The following is a 6,156-nucleotide window of genomic DNA, read 5'->3' as shown; positions in this document are numbered from 1 at the left end:
AAAATAAAAAAGAAGAGGGCCTCCGTAGGATTCGAACTCGCGTCGTGATAAAAAATTAATGAAAGACTACCCCATTAGCCCACTCGGCTATTGTAACCTTAAAAGAAATAAGTGAATATTAGATATATAAAGTTGTAACAGCCGTGACTCACGAGCGTGTATTATTGGCACGAGCGTGTATTATTGGAAACTAATACATGGTTTTAAACCAATCAAAACTGCCGTTGCAAAGCAAACATGGTAGAATAACAAATAATATATTACTAATATACATCGATAGTACTAGTTATCACTTAATGCCGAGTCTGACTGAGAGCTTCCCATCTTAACATGAATAAAGCTGCTTGTCAAAGAGAATGCATTGGCATCACTGTTTTGACAATTTATATAACAACCAAAACGTTCATTAATGTCGTTTTCACGTGTTTGCTTCATGAATGTGGTTATAGTATCATTAATTACAAAATTTCAATATTTTGTAAATAAATTACATGTTAAAGAACAGAGAATACCTAAATCAAACACATGTTGGCAAAAGGAAGCAAGTGTTTACAAGTTTACAAATATGGCATTCTCTTTGTGTTTTTATTCTGATAGATGTGTGTGTGTGTGTGTGTGTGTCAAAACGAGTACAAAATCATGGAAGGGTTCCTCCTTATTCGAGTCCAAATCCCAATTTCCGTCTTCTGAAACCGGTCAACCATCTCTAGGGACACAAATTCGTTAGTTTCCACAACAGTTAACTGAAATAATGAGGCTCATACATTTTATTTACACTAATTGTAACGATGACCTTGACAAGCGCATGATTTACCAATACAAACAAAATCTGTGTAATATTTTAGATATAAGTCCTGATAAGGGGGGACTCCAGATTGGCAATCCTAATGTTAAAAGAGTGGCGTTGATTTCCAAGCATTGTTAAGCCTTTGTTTGAAGTCTGACCAAACCGACAAGAAATGAAGTCGGGCCCTGAAAATTTTAATTGATATAACTAGCATCAGCGACTTTGATATTGTCCAACGCAATATTACATTGTAAATACCAGCATTCCAATACGTGCCGTTTCCTTTATACGGAATATGATTATAATCAGGGGGAAAAGATGTGCTTGGCCTATATGAATTGAATCCAATAGTCAAGTAGGATGAATCAATACTAAACGACTATAATTACTGTATAGTTTGTTTGTTTGTTCATTGGTTAACATCCTCGCAACAGCCAATATCATATATATATAGGCGGGTTTCTCGGAGAACACCAAAAGAAGAAAAAATTTCACCAAAAGGGAAAGTAAGATGCCTAAGAGCCTTAACGGTCATTTGACTATCCTTTACTAGTGCTAGTATAGTTTTTCAAATGAAGTACATCTGTTAGCGCTACATATCCTTGTGTCCCGGACTGAATGTTATTAGTCGCCAGAAAAATTATCTCCCTTGGGATAACCCGTGAGCAAACGGCAAGGTACAGTTTCTGCGAGCAAACATTGGTATCAAAGGGTATTTAATTATTAGCGGTCATGCTGATATTTTTGTTTGGCAAGATATTTTCAGGGCCTATTTTTACTTATATCAGTTTTATATGTAGGCATGTGTTTTCATATCCTGTAAATTCATTTCTAAATTATGTTTAAAATAGTTGAAGTATATGTCTGCCTATTTGGCCAGTTTATTTTCTTTTTCTTTTTCTTTTATTTATTTATTTATTTATTTATTGAAATGTTCGCTTGTGAGATTAGATTGCAAAAATCCTGTATTTGTGACCCATTTGGCCCGTTATCTGAATCCCGTATTTGTGGCCTAGTAGTAGGCCAGTTATTTGAATTCTGTATGAATCCTTATTTGTGGCCTAATGCAGTAAGCCAGTTTTTTTAATCATGTATGTATAGCACATACCGCCGAAGACAGCCCCCACCCCCACCCACACACCCCTCTATTTGAGAACTGCATCTAGTTATTCTGACATTACATTCGTATACATATACAGTAGCACTATAGCTGTAGACAACAATTGTAGATTACTTAATATTGAACTGTCGCGGGAAAATATGAACATCCCTATATTGGGGTGATTCCTTATAGGTTCCATTTAAACATTACTGATAGAACTATAGAAGCTTAAAATGTTTGCTTTTTACGAAAATTGTGATGGCGCATCCATGTTATGAAATGGCCTACGCAGCATCCATACTGCAATTGAAACCAGTTGGAAAAATAACTTAAGGGGTCATTCCAAGTTTCAACTGAATCCCAATAGTGGATCTGGAGACGTTTTTAACATGATTTTCAAAATTGCACTCTTAGTGGCCATATGCATTTCGAATCGATCCAAAAATGAACGTGACCAGTGAGGACAATCTCAGGGCCATTCCTGTTAAGTTTTAATTCCATTCCACAGGTGTAACTACAGAAGGAGTTGATTATGTCAACGTTTACGGCGGACAATGGAATACGATGTAGCAGACATTAATCTTGCTTTAATCAATGTTCCCTTAACAGAAAAAGTCATCAGAGAAATCGCATGCAGTTCAGGATTGATGATTTACAATGGCACTGAGAGCAAAAATAGTCTTATCATGGCCCAACATAACTACTATGCAGTGTAATGATACTGTGTTGCAGTTATTTTTCTTTAAATTCGTTACAAAATCTAGACCCAATACATTATTGTATCAACCAATTTGCAACTCATCACTGTCAATTTATCTACGAATGCTTTAAATAAGCATGCTGCTTCGCTCTGGACAATTCGTAGATACCAATGTATTTGTTGACTGGATAACGTATCTATATAAGCCGAGTCGTGACAATGTGTAAATGATTATGTCTTATTTTTGTATCATTGACGTAACAAATATACATCTGTTGAGTATTGCTGAGTTCAGCCGTCACATTAGAACTATAGTTATAACAATAACAAAAACAGGGCGTTAAGTGTGAAGACAGCTGTCGTACCGCATAACCGTACTAACGTGAACAATAGAAACAGAATACACGTATGCCTCAGTGAGGTAACACATTCAAGACGATATCACTTCCGCAATCTCAAAAGGAGACAGAAATAAATATACCACAGCTTCCCGACACACTTAATCACCATTACTTGTCCTCCCCTATATATACATCCACCATTACATGTCCTCCCCTATATATACATTCACCATTACTTGTCCTCCCCTATATATACATCCACCATTACTTGTCCTCCCCTATATATACATCCACCATTACATGTCCTCCCCTATATATACATTCACCAGTACTTGTCCTCCCCTATATATACATCCACCATTACTTGTCCTCCCCTATATATACATCCACCATTACTTGTCCTCCCCTATATATACATCCACCATTACATGTCCTCCCCTATATATACATTCACCAGTACTTGTCCTCCCCTATATAAACATTCACCATTACTTGTCCTCCCCTATATATACATCCACCATTACTTGTCCTCCCCTACTGATACATCCACCATTACTTGTCCTCCCCTATATATACATTCACCATTACTTGTCCTCCCCTATATATACATTCACCATTACTTGTCCTCCCCTATATATACATTCACCATTACTTGTCCTCCCCTATATATACATTCACCATTACTTGTCCTCCCCTATATATACATTCACCATTACTTGTCCTCCCCTATATATACATCCACCATTACATGTCCACCCCTATATATACATTCACCAGTACTTGTCCTCCCCTATATATACATCCACCATTACTTGTCCTCCCCTATATATACATCCACCATTACATGTCCTCCCCTATATATACATTCACCATTACTTGTCCTCCCCTATTTATACATCCACCATTACTTGTCCTCCCCTATTTATACATTCACCATTACTTGTCCTCCCCTATTGATACATTCACCATTACTTGTCCTCCACTATTGATACATTCACCATTACTTGTCCTCCCCTATATATACATTCACCATTACTTGTCCTCCCCTATATATACATTCACCATTACTTGTCCTCCCCTATTTATACATTCACCATTACTTGTCCTCCCCTATTGATACATTCACCATTACTTGTCCTCCCCTATATATACATTCACCATTACTTGTCCTCCCCTATTTATACATTCACCATTACTTGTCCTCCCCTATATATACATTCACCATTACTTGTCCTCCCCTATATATACATTCACCATTACTTGTCCTCCCCTATATATACATTCACCATTACTTGTCCTCCCCTATATATACATTCACCATTACTTGTCCTCCCCTATTTATACATTCACCATTACTTGTCCTCCCCTATTTATACATTCACCATTACTTGTCCTCCCCTATTGATACATTCACCATTACTTGTCCTCCCCTATATATACATTCACCATTACTTGTCCTCCCCTATATATACATTCACCATTACTTGTCCTCCCCTATATATACATTCACCATTACTTGTCCTCCCCTATATATACATTCACCATTACTTGACCTCCCCTATATATACATCCACCATTACTTGTCCTCCCCTATATATACATCCATCATTACTTGTCCTCCCCTATTGATACATTCAAATTACTTGTCCTCCCCTATTTATACATTCACCATTACTTGTCCTCCCCTATATATACATCCATCATTACTTGTCCTCCCCTATTGATACATTCAAATTACTTGTCCTCCCCTATATATACATTCACCATTACTTGTCCTCCCCTATATATACATCCATCATTACTTGTCCTCCCCTATATATACATTCACCATTACTTGTCCTCCCCTATATATACATCCACCATTACTTGACCTCCCCTATATATACATCCACCATTACTTGTCCTCCCCTATATATACATTCACCATTACTTGTCCTCCCCTATATATACATTCACCATTACTTGTCCTCCCCTATATATACATTCACCATTACTTGTCCTCCCCTATATATACATCCATCATTACTTGTCCTCCCCTATTGATACATTCAAATTACTTGTCCTCCCCTATTGATACATTCACCATTACTTGTCCTCCCCTATATATACATTCACCATTACTTGTCCTCCCCTATATATACATCCATCATTACTTGTCCTCCCCTATTGATACATTCAAATTACTTGTCCTCCCCTATTGATACATTCACCATTACATGTCCTCCCCTATATATACATTCACCATTACTTGTCCTCCCCTATATATACATCCACCATTACTTGTCCTCCCCTATTGATACATTCACCATTACTTGTCCTCCCCTATATATACATCCACCATTACTTGTCCTCCCCTATATATACATTCACCATTACTTGTCCTCCCCTATATATACATTCACCATTACTTGTCCTCCCCTATATATACATCCATCATTACTTGTCCTCCCCTATATATACATTCACCATTACTTGTCCTCCCCTATATATACATCCACCATTACTTGTCCTCCCCTATATATACATTCACCATTACTTGTCCTCCCCTATATATACATTCACCATTACTTGTCCTCCCCTATATATACATCCATCATTACTTGTCCTCCCCTATTGATACATTCAAATTACTTGTCCTCCCCTATTGATACATTCACCATTACTTGTCCTCCCCTATATATACATTCGCCATTACTTGTCCTCCCCTATATATACATTCACCATTACTTGTCCTCCCCTATATATACATTCACCATTACTTGTCCTCCCCTATTGATACATTCAAATTACTTGTCCTCCCCTATTGATACATTCAAATTACTTGTCCTCCCCTATTTATACATTCACCATTACTTGACCTCCCCTATATATACATCCACCATTACTTGTCCTCCCCTATATATACATCCATCATTACTTGTCCTCCCCTATTGATACATTCAAATTACTTGTCCTCCCCTATATATACATTCACCATTACTTGTCCTCCCCTATATATACATCCATCATTACTTGTCCTCACCTATATATACATTCACCATTACTTGTCCTCCCCTATATATACATTCACCATTACTTGTCCTCCCCTATATATACATTCACCATTACTTGTCCTCCCCTATTGATACATTCAAATTACTTGTCCTCCCCTATATATACATCCATCATTACTTGTCCTCCACTATTGATACATTCACCATTACTTGTCCTCCCCTATATATACATC

Source organism: Pecten maximus, chromosome 2 (genome assembly GCF_902652985.1).
Source record: "Pecten maximus chromosome 2, xPecMax1.1, whole genome shotgun sequence".
Taxonomy (NCBI): Eukaryota; Metazoa; Mollusca; class Bivalvia; order Pectinida; family Pectinidae; genus Pecten; species Pecten maximus.
The sequence above is the reverse complement of the archived record's forward strand: the minus strand, read 5'-3'. Positions refer to the sequence as shown.